The following is a 21,671-nucleotide window of genomic DNA, read 5'->3' on the forward strand; positions in this document are numbered from 1 at the left end:
AGATCCATCTGTCTGAGTTAAGTTGTTAATTGAATCAATAAATACCATTATACATATATTTTTCAAAAAGAAATAAATCAATAATCGCTATTGGAAAATAACATTTGAATTGATCTACATTAAGTTTATTTTACTATAATATAACCACCAAAAACCATCACGGTGGACAACACACATGTGATGTCAGCAGAAACTGATCAGTCCATCGTTCCAGTCCAATGTGTGGAAACACTTCAAATTTAGCAAAGTCATGTGACCATCCAGTGTTCTAGAATGTTCTAAGAATGTTCCCTTTGGATTCTGTGGATGTGGGAAAACAACAGTGCGCTGAACTAAAATGTGAATGGATTTGACATTCATTCTAGTTTACTTGATTCTTTGGACACATATTTAATTTACACTTGATTATCTTGAAGAAATAAAAGAAATCTGGAAAACTTCACTGTTCAGTAGCAGCTATTTCTCTCTGAGTCCCACTGGTTGAAGTTCTGGACAAAGATGTCCAGGATCCATGATAAATGTAGGTGGCACGTGGCTCAGGCGGTAGAGCAGGTCGTCCAATAACTGAAGGGTTGGCAGTTTGATCCCCGCTTTCCCCAGCCAGCTGTCACCCCCCGAGTGCAGCTAGTCTGCAGCTCACCACTCCCCCCAGGGGATGGGTCTAATGCAGAGAACAATTGTGGGATAAATAAAGTCAACTTTATTATGTATTTATTTATTAAATCAGTGAATCGGATCAGTCAGAATGAACCAAAATCACCTGCTTTTGCAGTGTAGAAGTAGATTCTTTTTAGTAGCTGTTTTTTATTCCTTCAATTATTCATATGAACTGTTCTTGTGTCTGTTTGGACTGAGGGATGCTTGCAAACATACTAAACGATTGGAGATTCAGTAGTAGTGTGTGTTTCATGGTGCGTCCTAAATTTGTGGCTCCACATTCTCATCCAAACTGATAGGAATGCATAAAGACCTGCCATGTAAACATTCTCTGCTTGAATTCTGATGAAAACAGAAATATAGCATTAGTCAGACTTGCTAGCTGCAGCACAGCTTCTTGTTTTTAGTGCAGTTAAACAACCATTTGAAACGACAAAAAGCAGAGCCGCTTTTGTTTAGTACAACAGAGGCAAAAGTACAGTTGAAGATGAGTGTGTAAATGATGTCCACAGGCTATTTGCTGCAGCCTTCATGCTGTTCATGCTGCGTCAGAATGCAACAACACATGGTATCTACATCTGTGTCTGGATGTAGGTCACCCAAGGATCCTGATTATGAAAAATCAGGAGTTGGTGCTTCTACAGAATGTTCTATCTCGTTACCGCACCAGCACCCCCAGTGGAAAGATTAGGACTTTTAGAATCCAACTGTGTCCCTGCACACCACAAAGTGGAAATAGAAGATGGATGACCTGATAAATTGAAAATGTTCTTGACCTCTAAATGTACAACCTTGAAAGTGCCTGGCAGCTGTCGTTGGCTTAAAGGAAAAAAAAAAACCTGTTGTTGTGGTAAGGTAGTTACCCCTCTACCTGTCAGGATAGAAACGACAGAGAAATCAATGGAAAAGCATGGAGATTAACATCTGACATGTTTATCTTTGCCATCGTTTTGGGAGCTGAATGATTTGTACTTTATGCTTTAACTTGAAGAAGGTCACATTTACTCTGCGCTGTCACAACAATGCTCTCTGCCTGAATAATATCCAGATTGGTTTAGTGAGCAGAACAGACAAAGGGTTTCTTGTCTTAAGTCATTTTGTTTTATGTCTTAAAGTCCCACTTCCATCATCTTTTGATGTATTGTAACAGCGTTCCCAGTGGTCTTTTAATTATTCAATAGGAAATATTTCCATTAAAATATAAATAAAACACACAAAAAACACATTGGTTGTTTTCAGTGCATACATTTTTTAAAACAACTTGTTTAACAGCATGAAAGTCAATGACCCCAATAAGTAAGTAAAGAAGTACATACATAGCCAAAAAAAACAAGGCTAAAGAAGCACAGAGCCTGTGTGGTATCCCAGGAGTGGTAAAGCCCCCGAGGTGAAGTCCAGCTATTAATAACCTCACAGAGAACCAAGGTCGTTCAAGAAATTACACCTTTATTTTAGAAAATTAACTATCTAGACCACTAACTCACTCGCACACAAGCATGCACAAACAGACACACACATTCAAAGCCCCTAAAATAAAAAAACGCAAACATTAGGGGAAGAACTGGGACTCTGGGAGGAAGTTTGGGTGGCACACAGCAAAGCACAGTAAACCAAAAGACACCACACACCAGGGCCACTATCTGGAAATAACAAGAGACAACAACACTTTAGAAAACACCAGAATAAATGTGCAAGTGACAGGAGGAAAGTGTGACAGTCCCGTCCAATCACCAGCTGTCGTCAGTCAGCAGGAGTTCGACTTTGCTGGCTGCCTGCATGCCCACACCTGTATCCACCCATCCTGTTCCCTCCCCAATGGACTAGTGTCAACTAAAAAAAACAGGCAAATTGATCAATATGACAATGAACAAAAATAAAAATAAATCTGGGTACATCAACTTTTATTATCTCAACTTACTCGAGTACTTAAAAAGCCTTAGTCACAACTGCTCCTGATGGACTATCTGCAGGTGAAAAATGGACAAATTAGCACAGGACCTACAGGTGGCCCACAGAAATGGTCAAGGTCATCCACTGCTCAGTAGGCCTGTAAGGTGAAATGTTTATGTACATTTTTCTACTGCTAGAATTTAGGAATTGGGTATCATGTGCACACCCAGTGTGTGGATCATGTCTGCAGGGTCAGAGAGGACCCAGTACTTGGATCCTACAAACAACATCACCTGAAAGTCATCAGTGCGTGCAACTCAGTCCTTTACCAGTGCTTCACAATAGACTTACCGCATGCACAACAGTGGTACGATCCATTTTCACGATGTTCCTTGAGGTGGCCGCACGAGTCTCAAAGGAACTGCAAGACTCCACATTTTTTATATTTTCATATTCAGAAGCAATTGGAACTTAGTGGTGCTAAACTCTCTTTAAACAAAATGTTCTTTGTTTTCTATGTATAACAAATGTGAGTGAAGATTTTCCTTGAATCAGCTAATGAGGCAAATATGCATCGAACCACTTGGTCTCAAAAATTACATTAATGTAGCATTTACTTGAAAGCAAAAACATTAGTGGACTTTTTTCCATGGCTCGAAATAATTATAGGAGTCAAGCAGTTAAATTGTGAATACAAACAGGCTGAAGTGACTTTGCTCTGTTTTGTCTAATTGCCCTTTTTTGAACCAATAAGGTGAGAGGAATCTCCCGTCGACTTGCACATCACATTTCAGACATCATTCATGCAGAAGATTCCTATAGGTGACTCGTCGATCCGATATGCATGTGTTCACTGAGACAGGAGACAGGAGAATCACAAACAGCAGTATCCCTTTTCCAGTGTTCTATACATTTTATTTTTGAACGAAACTGAATTTTCTCTGAGTTTTAATGAACTGTTGAGTAAAATGATGAACGGAAATCTTGCACATTTGGTTCTTGGCTTCTTCTTAGTGTAGTCATTTTAGACATGTTGTTCCCTACACACCATCTAATGAAAAGATCTCAGACAACATACCGGTAAATCTTCCTGTGACAGGATGATTTATAAATGCAGGTCCACTTGACCAACTGCCCAACATGGACCCTTGCTTTGTTTGAGTTTTCTGACCCTTACAAGGTCAGACAATCTGGTGTAGCTTTTGAGACAGAAGCGGTTCTCCAGTCACCTACTGGAAGTGGCCCAATCAGTCATGATGGTCGGTGGGTCAAAGGGGAAGCTATTAACAGAAAAGCAGAAAGAGTTGTTTCCATCTTGTTCGAGGCTTTCTGGTTTATGTACAGCATCACTGGTGGTGCAGAAGGCAGGGCGCAGCGACCTGCGGCTGTGACATGAACAGTTTGTCAGTCTTTTGATGATTTATTGTTTTCTTGACAGTTTCTGGAACCGCAGATCGAACACGCAACACATGTGGCTGCAGGGAGGCAGAACCATTAGTAAAAGAGTGCCACCGCTCATGGGCCTTCATCAACTCTCACACGATATACTTCATGCACTGCAGCTGAAGCCATGATTGTACCAGTGGTGCTGAGAGGAAGACCTGGAAGTCAGAAAAATCCTGACATGAAAAGATCCTTTACCAGTATTGTTCCACCATTCTAAACATGTCTATCAGGAGATTTTCCTATTATTCATTTTCTTGTCTTTAGTTATTTAAATGGTCGTATTTTCTGCTCTATATAGGGGACACTGGATTATGAAGTGTACAATCAATGAATAGTCTAGTTTCGTACCAAACTACAGAGGCATCAAGTGTGACAAAAGAGGCAGAGAAAAGTCCATCAGCCAGTCAGACGTTTTTTTTTTTCCAGATTCAGTTTGTAACACACTACACATTAGCCATATAAACGTATTCACAACACCTGTAACTGCTAACCTCATTTGCAACACATCTTTGACTACGCTAACTCTGAACATTGTTAGTGACACGTAAAAGTAACATTGAATGACAATGCTAGCGTGTTTCCAATAACACCCAGCCTTGTTTGGAACTAATAATAAAGATAGACTGAGATTTTGATAGACCCCTCCAAATCACTCCAACATGACTAAACCCAACCAGAAAGCGTCCATTTATAAAGTGATCTGGGTTGGTTTTTAAATGCACCTTATAGTGCATAAAATAGAGTAATATATATTTCTTAATGAAAACAGTTGTAGAATAAAAACAATGTACTAAAGAAGAATAGTTTTGTGGGCTTCTTCTTAAGTTATTTCTTCAGAAAGTACTTCAGAGTCTGTTGTACAGTTTGCTTCAGAAACCTGTCATTCTCCTATTGAAACAGTCAAAGAACTGACCAATTTGTCCAGCTGTTTTAAGTCCTTTCTGGTCATGTGTTGTCCCCCCTCCTCGGTACCTGGCTGAAGACTGTCTTCTGTACCCTAATATCCATCTTGGCATGAAGAATGCAGCAGATACGATTGTTCTATTCCAAACTGCTAAGACACTGGCTATTCAGCGTGGAAAATGCTAATCAGTCCTTCAGAAAGTAGGATTATGCAGAGGAGAGTGTTGTTTTTTCCCCCCTTTTTCTTCTTTCTTTTCCAAACATAACATAATGCAAGAGCAGTACATCTGCTCTTGGTTTTGTTATCTGGCCATTTTCCTCTTGTTCATTTTAGAGGCTTGACTTAAGCTTGTTATTTACTTGCTGCTGTTTAGCCCTGTTCTGTTGTGAGGGAAGCATCCAATTAACCGTGGATTTGGTGGTGTGCGTTATCACATCAGGGCTTCTAGAGTCTCACGCCATCGTTCTGCTTGTGTGGCAGTATGCGAGGGCTTTAGGCCAGCAGCTCTGAAACACTTGTCAAAGCTCAACACAGTACACAGGATAAAAAATACATGCAACCAAGAGAAAGAGGCGCAGCGAATGCTAAGCAGGAGGAGAGAAAAGAAGCTTTCCTCATAGGTGTTTGTTTTATGACAATGACATGACGCAGAAATCCCTGCATCTATATGTATTGTTCAAATTCTAATCCAATCTGGCTGCTCATTAATAAAAGAAATACATTTTAGAAATCCTAGTTATGATCAATTTTTTATTTAAGTTACATTCATTAATTAAAGATAGGGGATCAAACATGCCTTTTCTGTTTTTACACTGGAGACCCACAACTGTCTTCTAACAAAGTGATGACAATTTTACCGAAAGGCCTCTTACCTTAATAAATTAAAGGATTAAAATAAAAAAAAGTATAAAGAAACTGGATTAATACGTATTGGAGTGTTCATAAGAGGATGTCATCTGCTGTTTTTCAGTTTCTATGATGGAACAAAGGAGCTCATCATGGAAAACAATGCATTAAAACACACATATTTACTCAGTCTCCAGCTAAAAGGTTATAAACATAAATATTAAGCTTTCCACAGTACATTGGCATGACATTGTGCCATTTAGATTTTATTTCCATGTAATCATGAGCATTGTTTTTAAACACTTATGGCTAAATGGTTTTAAATGATGTAGTAATAACAGTAAATGTTAGTGTTGTTGATGTGTTTGTAGAAAATGATTTTGCATGGTTTGACTTTTGATTAAAGCTGAGGTTTTTTTCTGCTCTTTTTAGAAAGGATCTCTGGTGTGTAGAAAGTAGAAAAGTATCCTAAAACTGTTTAGGTTTGTCTGTTTCAGTCAATCAAAGCATTATTTGTGTTGTCGTATTAAGGTCATGTTTAACAATTTCTTTCCTTACAGTGTTTTATATTGGGTGTTATCGTACATAGGCTAACGTTTATGGTATTTTTTTTACTGTTACTAACAAGGTTGTTAGTTAGCATAGTCAGTAATGTAATTTTTGGTGGTATCAGTCGGTTTTTTACGTTACTAACAATAATCCGGCGCTCCCGGTGTAGGTACCAAACGTACTCGGCCTGCAATAACTGTTCGTTGTTCCTGCTGCTAATGATGACGTCACACTACGGTAACACCGCTTGGACAAACTACATAGCGTCTAGCTACGGCTCTACATTTTCATTTCAGGTTTAATTTTGTAACCTAAAGTTATTTTCCCTCATAGCTAATAATGCCATTTTGAATTTTAAGGAGTGGTTGACATCAATGTTTGTTACACCAAATGTATAATAGGGAGACACAGGCAATATAAACTTATTTTTCCAACGTGAGTAAATGAGTGACTGTATGAGAAACAATATTTATTTAAGGTGTGCAGTCTGGTTTAATTGGCCAAATGTCAGTTTCTAACAGTTATGATCGCAAAGTTTATATTTCCTTTTTAAAACACGTTGAAAGCATTAATATACTAATTAAAAATTAAATGAATAAACAGCATACACACCTTATTTTTTGTTCAATTTTTATGTATTTTTCGAGTAATTGAAACAAACCAAAGAATTAGCACTAAAACAAATGCTAAATGTCTTGAATCCAATTTTCTGCTCGTCTCAACAGCTGGCCACAGATGACATGCTGAAAGGGGGGTTAAAATAAGTCTTTTGAGATTTATAGTTGGATGTTTTGTCACTTTGATGTACAAGTCATCCATGTTTCTCACAAAGAACGGTGTTAGCGTGTAAACTCTATCAACAATCTCTATCTTAAACGTCATCAGAGCAACGTACAGCCAATCACATAATGTGACGTCAGTAGTCGCCGGACCCCCGGAGGACCCCGAACAGTTATTGCAGGCCAAATACTTTTGGTACCTACACCAGTAATAAATATAATTTATTATTACCATAATAAATTATGGTAATGGGGAATTCTTAACAAATTCTTTAACAAATGCTACTTTTATTTCAGTGGTCTTTCAATTCAAACATTACTTTGTAATGCACACTGTGTTATGTCTTCATTCATATATCGCAGTGTTTGACTGAGGTCCCATCTTCCTTAGGATCAGTATATCTAGCATCATCATCAAGAATACTTAACTCAAATCAAAATGTCTGTTAATTTTAGAGTGAGTGTGCAACGTTGGGATTTTCTACAGTTAGTGATCCTTCTAACCCAGAGACCATTTTGTATTTAATTTTCACTAAACAAGTTAAAACCAAACATCTGCTTCTCTGTAAGTTTGGTTTCATACAACAAAGACTCAGGCATTGAAAAGAAGCCATTGTTTAAAAGTGCTTTCGCAGTAACACAAAAACCTTGGTTTAAGCAAAAGCCAGAGGAGTTTTTCTGGTTCAGTTTTTTTTTTATATTTCTTTGATGTATCTTTGCCCTTACTGCAGACCAATTTTATTGTCGGTATTTCTTGAACAGAAGAGTCAGGTTTTTTCATTCTGTCTCATGTGTTCTTCATTTTTCTGTGTAAACTGCCTTCAGATGCTTTCCCAAAACGTTACTTTTCTCTTTTAAACTTTGAAGCACTGCCGAGTAGGGATGGGTATCGTTAAGCTTTTAACGGTACTACTACTTTTATTGATACTGCTTATCGATCCGGTATTTTAACGATACTCTTATCTATACTTTTTTGAGGACGAAAAATAAATAAATAAATAACAAATTAAGAACATAAAGTGTTCCTCATTATGCAACAACATTGTTTTTTTAACACAACATTTTACTTTATACATGATCATTTTACAACACAAACCTGGAATGCAGGTTGATGAACCTCTCAAAGAGCCATTGGATCAGTTTCCCACAGGAATGAAAGCACAGGGAGCCGCAACAGTAGGGGTTGATAGATTTATCGCGATATTTCATTTGGCAATACTTGTATTGATTCAAAATGCTGTCAGGATATTTATTTATTTATTTATTTTAATTATTTTTATTCTTTATGAGATGTGATGTTTCCTTTGATCTTTTGTCCATTTTCCATTTTAGACTTTTCCATCTGTCAAACACCAGAGTTCAGACGAATGAGATGATGGAAACAAATTCACTTTGATGCAGACTCCTTTCTATTTTTTTTTCTATAAATCCAGTAAACCCAATAAATTATATTAATTTTATGGATGACAACTATTTTTTATTAGGAAGCAGCTGTTAGTTTGTCTGGAATCATAAGCAGTGAGTCTAAGCCCCGCCCCCCCTTCTACTTGTTCGTTGTTTTCCCCCGTGTGCAACCCCCCCCCCCCCCCCCAGCGTGTTCTACAGACAGCACAACATACGGTCATCGTAGCAGCAAGGTGACAGGATAGTAGGGGCGCCCTAACGCAAATGTAATTAATTTTACGTGGAAATGGGTGGTTTTAGTCTAGGGGGATAACATGACTGTCTTTCAAGAGAAACTTTCCATCCCATAACAGACTCTGGTCGGCGCTCATAGCTGCCCCCCTCCGCGTGCTCACGCTGCTCTCTTCCTCCTGCCTGCTCTGACGGTGTTAAAGGAACCACGACAATCTTAGAACATGGTAGTTATTTTACTAAAACACAGAGAGCCGCAGCACAAGGAGGAAAAAGCCGCATTTTGGACCGAATAGCTCTTTCTGCCATCTTATATCTTTGGTAGCGTTCCTGTGTGCGCGCGGCACGTACTGTCTGAACAACAGCCCCGCCCCCAGTGCACACAAATAGCCAGACAGACCTCTCCCCTTCAGCGAGAATAGAGAAATTAATATCATCATTAATTAACGGAAAAGTGACTGACTTGGTGAGTTAAATATGGCACATAACGTTTATCTCTTGTGGGACACAAAAAAAAACGCGACTTCTCCAGTACCGATAGCAGAACCGCTGAGGTCAGATCTTAACGACACTGCGGTCTTGAAGAATGTGGCCCCGGGGCTCGTTCAATATCGGGGCTCGGTACCCATCCCTACTGCCGAGGCAGACTCTACAGTCAGGTCATTTATATGGATATAGTTTACTCTGACAGGCTCAACCCTTGTGCTGTCTTGTGGGGTCCAGATGACCCCACTCCCAAAATGAGTGTGGTCATCTAGACCCACTAGACAGTGCTCTGAACCTTTTTTCTTCAATGATTTGTGATCTTCTCTGGTGTCCATGGATTACATAAAATCCTCTCCACCTTTATTCACCTTTGTCATGGTAGGAAGAACACGTCAATGTAAGGGTGGGGTCATCTGGACCCCACAAGATAGCACAAGTTAAGAAATGCATGATATAAGCCCTTTAAATTTAGGCTCTGAGCATTTCCTTCTTTTCATTTCACATTGAGAATCTGATGCTCAATTACCACATTTGCAAATCATAGCAGCAAAAAAAAGTCAAAATGAACATAAAACCCAGAACACAAAAACAGTTTTAGGCTGAAGTTTTGTTGTAATATTATTTTTTACAATTTCTTCTATATATGAGAGAAGGACAAAGAGACAGTGAAAAAGCTCTGAAGTGAGCCTTGTTGACAGCGTGGCCTTTTGTTCCTGGAGAGGACAGTTGTTGGATAGAATTGATCTGACTTTAGAGACTAACCATTTATCTTGCTCATTCATATCTGATCTGAGCCTGTCAAGTGCAGACAGGCTCCTCGGAGAAATACCGTTTGAAGATTAAGTGAAGGGACTCCCTAACCTCTAACCCATGATGCTGTTATTCAAATTTTAGCAGCAGACTCGATTTTTAGGTTAATGAAATTATCCGTGTTGAAAAGGACAAATAAATGAATAGTTTTCTCTTTGCTGCCTTTTTAGAATGACTTCTCCTCAGGCCAAATTGAACTTCTTGTATAGGATGGAGAAGAACATGTCATGTTGCTGGCCCGGATACAGAAATCATCTTTTTGTGGAACTAATATGATGGCTTGGGGCCATCGACCTCACTGAAAAAAATGAAGGTTGCCTTTATTGGGTGTACAAGGATGCATTGGGAAGAAACTAACCTTTACCCAGCTGAACATGTGAGGCCAAAAGAACCACATCAGCTGCTGCGTGGCAAAAGAAGGGAGAGGGACCTGATGGCGTGTGACATCATCAGCTGGAAGTGGACATTACTGTAGGAACCCAAAAGGGTTCAGAATTGTAAAAAACAAAACAAAAAAACTTTAATTAAAGCTTAAAATAGGAAAAACTGTAACTGTTAGGGTTAAATTAAAGTTTATTTATATAGGCGGACTTCCGGTTCTGGTTGTCGATGTCTGCAGCCACGTCCTCTTGAAGCGTTACCGGAGCGCTGTGGGAGTGGGCTGCTGACCAGCATGAGTGGGAGGTGCCAGGCGGCTGGGATCATGCTGCATTAATAAACAGCCTCTTTTTTTTCTCTTTAAGGCTCTAAACTTTGGACACACCAAACAACAGTTGAAAAAGTAATAAGATGCATGGCACTGGCAAAGAATGTTGAAAGGGAATGCAATGTTTTTTCACGGTGGCAGCCCACATACTCCGCATTGCTGGCTGCTCATCCCACACATCTCTTGCAAATGTAGAATCCCTTTAAAAGATAAATAAAGACTATTTCCCAGACAGCATTGCTTCAACAAAAAGAAAGAATGACTAAAAATATCTCTATCTTTTGGTATTCTTTGTTTATTTGTAGCTTAAAAACATGAACAAATATGCCTGTAAAAATTACACGATCACATATCAGAACTGTCACAACCCACAAAGTTGACGCTTTTGACTGAGAGCTCTGGCACCTGGGCAGTTTTTATAAGAGGGATGATGATCCACAGAGGGGCCTCCTTGAGTCTGTGCTCCAAATAAGCTGCAGTCATTTTGCCACAGTACAATTACTCTTTACCACAGCTCATAAATCCCCCAACACTGGATTAGCATGTTCACTGCATGGGTGAGATGAAAGTAATAGTGCTGGCAAGTTAGTAAAAGAGCACACCCAAGGTGACAGCAGCCACTGCTTGCATGTCGGGGAATTCACCCAAGGTAAAAGGATCGTAATTTTGATTTGATTTGATTTTTGATTTGAAATGGTTTATTTCAAGCAATCAAATAGAAATAATACACAAAAACAATATAATCATCAGTTATACATTCATACAGTAACTAATCAAACTTAGGATAATTAGACATATTAATAAATATTGCTTGAAAGGGAGTGGAAGGAAGCAAACTTATATAATCCCACCCCGTTATACTATAACCATTTTATTACATGATTTATCAATATCCGGTTCCTAGGTTTTATCAGACAGAATTAACAATCATAAGGTGGGTTTCTTCGGGGGCATGGTCAGCTCTCTTTTTTGGAGAAAAATCAACTTTTTAAGTAATTTGAAGATAGTTGTATTCGCAGAGAGGCACGCCACGCGTCCTGCTGTATAACCCGGAACCGGAAATAGTATCTTGGGGTGTTAGAGATAAGAGAACAGCCTTGGTCTAAATGATTTACTTCCACTGGAATCATGAAACAGTCCCCTAAAGTCAACAATTGTTGGTGAAAAACAACAAAAAGCTACCACCACTCCACAAAAAGTAAAGAAAAAGGCCAAAAGTCAAACAAAAGACAGTGGCTGACCATTTTAATGAAAGGATGAGAGTAAATGAACTCTTTTATTTACTGCAAAAAACAAACAAACAACTGGATCATTAAAAAGTGTTGTTTAGTTGGTGTTTGCTGAATACAATCTGCTAACTATTTATTCCACACAGCATCATAGACTTGCAGCTTCATGATGGTCCTCTCCATCCATTTATAAATTATTTGTTTCACAATCCCACACCAACATTTTCTGATGCACTTGTGAAACAAGCTGACTGATTACTGCCTTGAACTGTAGACAAATTAAACAAACGGAGTAATGACCAAATTATTTCTTTACTGCTTTTCCTTTCATTTTGTTATTTTTTTAGGACATTTCTTCAGCATGTTTGATTTTCAGTTTAATTTGCTGCATTCTCTTTCAGCATACAAAGACAAAATCGAAGTAATTCTGCTTCACCGTGTTTTTGTTTGTGTGCAAAAGATAAGGTTTTCCTGTCATTTGTGTCAGGCTCATTGTGCGTATTCATTGAATAGACTTCAGAGTAAAACCGAACAGCTTGATTTGTCACTTTCATTTCCAACTTAATGGATGGTCAGGCAGCGATACCGGCAGAATTAACTCGGAAAGAAGAATCATGTCCATCTAGGGAATCTTCTTCTGACTGCTCTCCTGGTGTGCTTTAGCTAATGTTCTTCCTTGAACTGACATTTATTTAAGGATATTTGTCCTGGATCGTAGGGCGTTCATGGTGGGTGAGCCGCTTGAAGTCAGTCCAACTTCTATGTCTGTTCTGATTTGTGTTTCTCTATTTTTTTCTCCAGTGATCTGTGAATAAAGGACTTTGCTGGTTCTTCAACACTAGATACACATCTAAATCCAGGACTCCAAATAGGTAAGTCAAAATGGGTTTGCTTCTTTAACCCTATATATGTGTATATATTTGATACGCACCTTTTTTAAAACCCCATCTCATCAGTATGATACAAGCTTTCCTTAACCCTTGTGCTATCCTAGGCACTTTAACATTGGGAGTTGGGTCATCTAGACCAGTGTTTTTCAACCTTTTTTGAGCCACGGCACACTTTAACCTTGACAAAAATCCCGCGGCACACCAGCATCCAAAAAGAAAAAAAAAAACAGAAATTCATGGTCTGTATTGATCGACAGCCCCCCCCGCCCGCCCGCAATCTCACGTGTATTTTTGTGATAATTGTGGCCGGAAAAGCAGGAAGTTGCGGCTGTTTTTTCTAAGAGATGAAATGAAAGTTAAATTAGAAAAATTTAGAAACTGTTTGTTTGTTGGGGTTTCAAGGCGTTTCGCAAGGACAACTCATTGTGCGCTGGGACACTGGCTCTTTAAGCCAATGCATCATGGGAGATGTAGTATGAAAAGTGCCGAAAACTTGCAGAAAGACTGGCGTCTCTGAGATTTATTGTATTTTCCACTTGTTTCACGGTCTGACACCGGACTCTGTGGAAAGCTACACCGCTAAGGAAGAGCTTTAGCCGGTATTTTTGTTAGAACTGAGCGACTTTATCAGCAGAATTAAGAACAAGGAAGTGAAGACTTTAAGCACTTCTGATTGGTCAGACTGATGACATGTGATTAAGCCTTCAAGAATGATTGGTGGAGACAGTTAAAGGGACGGGACTTTTCCGCAAACTGTCATAGCTGCAGGGAAATCGCGGTAACGTAATCCTTATCAAAATTTCTTTAATAGAATTAAATAAACACAAAGAAAAAGTAATTTTAAGATCTTTCATATTCCTAACTACTCAGTGTTTTATCAGGGCCTGTTTGGATGAACAAAGAGCTGATATCCTGGAGATGGGAAATGTTTTTAGATCAGTGAATGATTAATGAGGGTAATTTCTCCACGGCACACTTGACCATCTCCCACGGCACACTAGTGTGCCGCGGCACACTGGTTGAAAAACACTGATCTAGACCCACTAGACAGTGCTCTGAACCTTTTTTCTTCAATGATTTGTGATCTTCACTGGTGTCCATGGATGACATGAAATCTTTCCACCTTTATCCACCTTTGTCATGGTAGGGAGAACACGTCAATGTAAGGGTGGGTTCATCTAAGATAGCACAAGGGTTAAAAACCCCATTGATATGTAATGTATAATGTGTGTACACAGTAACTTGGTCCATGTTTTCTGCCCTGTAGTTCATCATCATTCCACTAGGGGCAGTAGAAGGTCTTTTCCTGCTCTTTTCAAAATTTAATCTCAAAAACACTTTTCGATAGGATATTTTTAGCTAATTTTCAAAACTTTATGGTGAGAATAACTCATCTATTGTTATTCATTTTTAAATGGCTTTTTGCCGAACTGAAAGAATGAAACATTTGTTGATAAGGACGTCTTTATAATACACTTATACCATGTTAAAAACGTGGGAATCAAATTAGAGACAGTGGGCAAATATGAAGTTTTTTCCTAAACACGGGTGTCAATTATTTTTGCATCTCAAACTAACATTGTTGTGAACCAAACCACCCAACCTATTATAATTGATACTTTCTATATCTAATTAAAAAATGATATTGCATCCTTGAAAAGGGTTTCAAAAACATATTAGCTGCAAACATTCTGAAATTTCTGTCAATTCTCTGATGGAGTGTGCTTTACAGGGTCAACCTCTTAAGACCTGGCAGCCACATGTGATGACGTCACATTCTGGGTCGTGTGTAGAGGGTTAGCTCAAAAATTAGCTCGGGTCTTAGGAGGTTAAATATATCTTATTCATGTAGGTCTTGGAAAAAAGGAGTAAAACTCTTTTGCAAACGTTTAAAGACAAATAACTACAATTCTTTGAACTAGAAATAAACTAAAAGCAGGAAATGTCTTTTACTTAGGATTTCACAATGGAGTTTGTTCTATTATTTAGATTAAAAACTAAATAGCCCGGAAAGTAAACCTTGTTGTTTAGTGTTTAATGCACAACATGTCTGTTACATTTATCCACAAAAAGCTCCAGGATTCATCTGCAGCACCAAGAAATGTTTACTCTCCAGACAATCACCGACACACTTATCAAAATCCATAGCAGTTCTGCTGATTTGGTGCAGAAACGGTTCCCTCCGCTCAAGCAGTTCCAATCCAAATCACTTAACGGAGTGGTCATTAGCGTTATTCAAGATTCGACTTCAGTGATATGGAATTTTTAATGAAAGCCACTTTAGAGGAAAACGCTACTAACTCATTAGTGATACTAACTGGGAGTCTGTGAAATTGTCATCCTTGAACAGACATACTTGAATTAATGCAGCAACAAGTCGGACTAACTTCCCCGAAAAGTAAAAAACCAGATTTAAGCTTTTTAAACTGGTAGGTTGCACAGTTGGATTATAGAAACCCCTCCATTGGAAGTCATTAGTGGAAAGAGCCAATGCTGGCTTTATTTATAGAGTTAATGCAGAGAAAAGGTCCAAAAAAGGTGAAAGATTAGGTGATGGAAAGCATTTTATGCAAATACGGGACATAAAATACACAAACAAGGCTGTGATGCAGCTCAAAGCACATACAACTCATTTACTTTAACCCATTTATGCCTGACTTTATTTCCAATTGCATTTTTTTTCATTCAAGTTTTGGATTTACTGGTGTTATTCGAATTAGCGACATCCGGCATGAAGGGGTTAAAGCTTCTCCAGAGTGGACTCTGAAGAGATCACTCTTATTTTTCTTATCCCTCATCTTCAAAGGATTTCATTTCATCCACCCTACATTGCTTTTGTTGTCAAACCCATAATGCCATGAGCAGAGAACTGCTAGATTAGTGATGCAAGCCAGATCAAATAGCATGCTGTGCTCACCAGGTCCAAACATGTTTCTTAGCAGATCTCCATTGGTTGGAATGTGCTCCACAAAGCCATCACCGAAGGTTTCAGCTTTGCCAACTTTGTCCAGAGAGTGTCTGCATCACATGCCTGCGCTTCCTGTAGCCATCCTTCACAGTTTTTCACCAATCACTATTTCATCTAATTAAAATGTGCTTCTATAGCCTTTAATGTCAGTGGGCAGCTGTGGGCCCTTTGGTACTGAGGCCCCTTGGGGGAGAATGCAGAAACGAGTCAAAGACATTGGCCTGGCATCATGAGCAGGACAGTGGAGGAATGATTGATCATCCATTTTATACATTTTCAGGATCTTGGACAAAAATCTCTGACTTTTATTCTGAAAGTTTTTTTTCAGAAGTACTATAAAATAAAACAGTTTTGAGAAATATACTTGAAAATTGTTCACTTTAGTCAGAGGGGATGACAGTGAACTTACATTGTAGGAAGAAACTGTGATACTCATGGGGGTCACCTTATAACCCTTGTGCTATCCTAGGCACTTTACCATTGGGAGTTGGGTCATCTAGACCCACTAGACAGTGCTCTGAACCTTTTTTCTTCAATGATTTGTGATCTTCACTGGTGTCCATGGATTACATGAAATCTTTCCACCTTTATCCACCTTTGTCATGGTAGGGAGAACATGTCAATGTAAGGGTGGGGTCATCTAAGATAGCACAAGGGGTAAACTGGAAGCTTTAAGAATTGTGCCCAACATTAACGTGTTTGAACAACATTTCAACTTGGGTTCTTCAAGGTTTAGTCAGGATGTCGCTTAGGGAACCACCGTTTTTTTTGTATGCTTTGGCCGTGATGCGACTTACATGTGACTTTTTCAAACTAAATAGCAACACTTGCTAGAGGACACAGTTGGTGTGTATCAGTATTTGTTACTGACAGCATTACAGATGAAGAAGCGGTGTTCAGTCTAACGCTGGGCTTGGCAGAATTGTTCCAAACACAGAGGATGAAGAATCCAACAGATTTAGAGATTTGAAGTCATACAAAGAGTTCAGTTGACTTGTAATTTGATTTGAAATGGTTTATTTCAAGCAATCAAATAAGAATAATACGCGAAAACATTACAATATTCAGTTAAACATTCATACAATGACGTATCAAACTTAGGATAATTAGACATAAAATAAATATTGTTTGAAAGGGAGTGGAAGGAAGTGAATTTATATAATCCCACCCCTGTTCTACCGTAACCATTTTATTACATGAATTATCATTATCCAGTTCCTAGCTTTTATCAGACAGAATTACGAATCCTTAGGTATCAATAAAGGACATGACAAAGAAGAATTACTTAAATTGTTATGGAAAAAATAACTATTTTAGAAATCAACATGGCAAATTCAGATCAGTTATCTAAAATATATGCAGATTATGTTACTTATAAAAGTCATGTATATGATTAAAAAAATAATACTATATCAATAAGATAGACATAACAATGTTTCAAAAATCTTTATAGCAAAAATAGTTCAAATGTGTGCAAATTTTTTTACATTAGGAAGAATCATGAATCTATTTTTTATCATGTTTTTTATGCTATTGTCATCTGAATAATTGTTCATATGTTGTGCTAACATACTAGATTTCTCCTGTGTTTCATGAAGCTAAATAAGCATTCATGTGTCACATTCATAAATATCTATTGGCGTTAACTATCGTGCCATTATGATCTGCCTTTCAAGATGAAATGTCCATTCTTTGTCCTGGATTTTAGTAAATACATTTTTCTCAAAAGTGTGACTTTTACCTCAATACGACTTATAGTGCAGCCAATATGGAAGTAAAAGACAGAGAGAAACAAACAGAAATAGGTAAAATAGAAAGAAAGGAAAAGACTTTGAGGTTTTGTTGCAGCATTTTCTCATAAAGAGCAGCAGTGACACCAAATGACCTGGAAGGTCTCAGAAACATGGAACCACCATGCAAAGTGCACCACTTCACTGCCAAGGTTGGATGTTTCCAGTCACACCTAATGAGTCTGCTTATTTTTTTCCTCATTTGCCTTTCACGTCTCCTTTTCAGTGGATGTATTCTGGGTAAACAAGGCAATGGAGAAGAAAAAAAAAACTGTGACCGGTTGAAAATGAATGTGATTATGCTGTGGAAGGGACTGTGCTGAACAATGTGAGGAAAGAAATTGTCTCTCTGTGCTCCTTTGCTGCCTTGAGGCACAACACAATTAGACTTTAGATTGTTTTTCCTCTTCTTCTGCCCATCTGATTTCTGCTTCTGCCAAACTATTCCCTTTCATCTGCTTTATTCCTCTGTATTGTCATAATGTAGCAGACCCTGAGTGCTCTCACAGATCACTGGTACAGCTTATCAGTGAAGTGGTGCCGCTTCAAATTAGGTCCTTTAATTTAGTCTCTCTACATTCATTCTCAGCATTACACTTTCAGGGGAAAAGGCTGCAGCAGTGGAAGGAAAAGATAAATATACTCTAGGTAAAAGAACCCAGAGTACAACATGCAAACACAATGCAAGACCTTATACTGTATTTGAGGCCAAAAAAAAAGGATATATTTGCAGTTCTGAATACAGATTTTGCCTTTTGCACCAGAGTTCAGCAGTACTGAAAACACAAAAATCCATCAGGACGCTTAACAAATCCACAATAGAATCAATTATGATCCACTAACAACTATGAGAAGAGGATTCCACCCAATCTGTGGATTAGTGTTAGATAACATGTTATAAAAGTACCTACCGGTAATTGAAAGAAACAGATTATTTTCATTTCTTTGTTGAAATGATCCTTTAAAGCACATTTAGCTCATTTTTACTGTAGCTTTCTTCGGCTAAATAATTTACTGCAACCTTTTCTTTACAGGACTGGATGAGTAATTGTGTTTTTGGAATCATTTTTGTCATTAGTCCTGGTAACGTCTATATTGTATGAGCTTTTAAGAAAAGATCTAAAAACACAGTGGAATGAGACAATTATGCAAAAATGTCCACTGCATTTCCACTGGAACTATGTAAGCTACGTGACATCAATAATTTACTTCTCAACTTGGATGATAAACTTCAGAGTAACATGAAATTTTTATGTCCCTCTGGAAAAGCACGTCACATATTACAGTATGTAAGGTCGAAGTTGAAATGCAAAAACTACACGTAAACAGTGAGACTGAACAAGGGGAATATTTTCTTTTTTCTTTGCACTATCGCAGATTTTCTGCTCATCTCAGAGCCTCTGCAAAGTGTTTCAGGTTCCTCTGGACCAAAACAGCCTTCTCTCGGACTGTCACGCTCTTTCTTTAACTGTCCTATTTTCAGCACAATAAGGCACTGAACGGTCTACTTTCAAACGTAGGGGCACCAAACTGTAAGGCGCTTTAAGCGAAACAAAAGGGTGAGAAATAAGTCGGACAGTCAGTCAGACTCTATTACTGTATTCACAGTAATTCTAGAATTTGTTTGTAACATGCTACATGTAAATCACATTAGAAGCATTAGCCATGTTAGCATATTGTATTCACTATACCTGTAACTCTCAACCCTGTTTGTAACATGTAAAAAACAAACGATGACTACACTAACTACGCCAACTTTAGCTGCAACACAATCAAACGTTACTGTGACTACGCTAACTCACAACCTTTTTTAGTAAGAAATAAAAAAAAAAACACACTCCCCAATGTCATATTTTGAAAAAAAAGAAGATCTTTTAAGTATGTTGCATAAGGTTTTAATGTAGGGCAGTGGTTAGCGCTCTTGCCTCACGTTGTGGAGGCCCTGGTTCAAGCCCTGGGAGACCTGAAACAGAATCACCAATGGGGATAGGCTCCATTTTATTGTGTGAAAAATATACTTCTACCATCTGAGTATTTTACCTTGGTACGAGTTTGAATTTTTAAATAAACATAATAAAAAAAAAACAAAAAAACGCATTTCAGGTTTATTGACTTTACAGCTGTTGGGGTTTTCTTTTCTTAGTGTGCCAGAGCGCTGTAATACCTCATAAGCTCACTGTATGAGTACATCAATGTGGTGGAGTTTGATGTATTGCAAGTATGCACGGTCCATCTGCTTCTGATGATATAGTCGGCTAACCTCCATTAAAAATGGTGTATTTGTAGTCCCAACTGCATACTGGGCTTTGTTTCGACACTCCTGTCCCACAGACCTCCAGCTAAAAATGACTGCTGCAGCAGAGGTCATGTCTCTATAACATTTTATGATAAATTATGTGCATGCACTGCGTAAAAACAGAGAACTATCGGCCACTACTTTACTCAGCCAGATCCTGTCTTTGAAGTGAATCGTGACGTGCTATGGCAGGATGTGCTGTTGCAAAGGAAATGATTAAGGAGGTCTGCTCTTCACATCACTGTAGGGACTGGTACCTACAGGGTCTACGTGTGTCACATGAACACAGCAAAGGCCTCTCTCCAAACATTACTGCAAAAGCAGCCGAAAACAGAATCTACCTTTCATTTGTGGGAATATCGTGTTCTCACGCCAGTAAATCAGTATTACTGTGTTGACCCTCATCAGCCTTCTAAGTCATCGTATTCAAGTTGCATTTTGATGATTTTTACTTGCATTCTTGTCTTGCCCCCCCCCCCTTGTTTTCTTTTTGTATGATTCTTTTTTTTCTTCGGCCTGGAGCATAAACACCAGCACTGGGAGTAGAGGTAGATTAATTTGACACACAAAATGTCAGCTTGGAGGACTCGAGCATAAGCAGCAGTCATGAATCACGATAACTTGTTGAAATGAAATGATTTCTGGGTAATTACTTTTTCAATACACCGGCAAAGCAGTCAAAATGAAATCCAAGTGAATTTGACATTTGTGGAAAAAATAAAAGGGGGGGGGGGAGAGAAGAAATAATCCATCTGTTTAAAAACACTAACCAAAAGTGTGGATCAGATCCAGATTAACACAAGTGCACAAAGTAAAGGCATTTTAAACAATGCCATGATTATAGTAGCCAGTATTTTGTTCCTTATAGGACGTTAAGCATGTTAAATGATAGTTTAAGTCATTTCACAATAAAATTAAAATGAATTTGACTGCGCTAAGCGATATAAAAGGAGGATTTTTTAGCGTTATTGTGATCTTTCACTATATGACATAACCCCTCTTGCTTATGTAATGTTTACAGGCAGTGGAAAAATCTTTCCACGGAGGTCAACATGAAGAAAGACACTGAGTACGTTTGCTGCTGTCTACTGAAGAGCCGAGCTGAAGTGAATGTGATGTTTGTTTGATGATTGCAGACAACTGCTGCAAGAAGCTGTGAAGCTGCTTGGGCTGGTGCTCCTCCGAACACATTTCAGGCTAGCTATGGGCTACCGCAGAGCACTGCATGACATTATGATGATACGTTATTAAAATGTCACTGTAATGATACAAATTTTCTCTGACATTCAGCAGTATCTCGTGAATTGAACTGATAAAACATTTCTACACGGGTAGGGTGGAAATATTAGACATAAATCAGTCAGTAAAAGCTCTGAAGATTGGTAGCATGCAATTAGAATCTACTTGAGATTGTCAGATTTTGTAAAGCCTCGCGCGCATGTTCTCGTCAAAGCAGTTGGGCTTGTATAGAGGGTGGGATGTGTCAGACAAATGAAAAAAAAAGGCTGAGGATTCTCTAAAAGCTGCGATGTGTCAGAGGAATTGTTTGGGACTAATGCTGACAACGAAAGCAGAGAAAAGCATTCGGACGTGCCACCGTGATGCTGCTTTATCTTCAGGCCCTTCGACAGCTGGGACCTAAGAAAGAGTCCTTTTGTTTTTTATATACTTTTAACGCATCTAAATTTAGCTGGTTTAAAAGGATCCCCAGCTTTGTCTTCAGAAAGTATTAGTGGGCTGTAGAGCCAACTTAGTTCTAATCTCTATGGCTGGCTTTGGATTCAAATCAG

At 38.5% G+C, this 21,671-nt stretch overlaps 1 protein-coding gene across 2 annotated transcripts in view; it reads left to right on the plus strand.

The window, feature by feature from the left end:
* The window catches only part of LOC101162455 (leucine-rich repeat and immunoglobulin-like domain-containing nogo receptor-interacting protein 2), a 308,018-nt gene that overhangs the window by 73,570 nt on the left and 212,777 nt on the right, over positions 1-21,671 (plus strand). For both annotated transcript variants that reach the window (XM_023959558.1, XM_023959559.1), the window contains one exon: positions 12,739-12,809. The gene's annotated coding sequence lies outside the window, so the exon portion shown is untranslated. The remainder of the gene's footprint in view (positions 1-12,738; positions 12,810-21,671) is intronic.

This window comes from Oryzias latipes, chromosome 10 (genome assembly GCF_002234675.1).
Source record: "Oryzias latipes chromosome 10, ASM223467v1".
Taxonomy (NCBI): Eukaryota; Metazoa; Chordata; class Actinopteri; order Beloniformes; family Adrianichthyidae; genus Oryzias; species Oryzias latipes.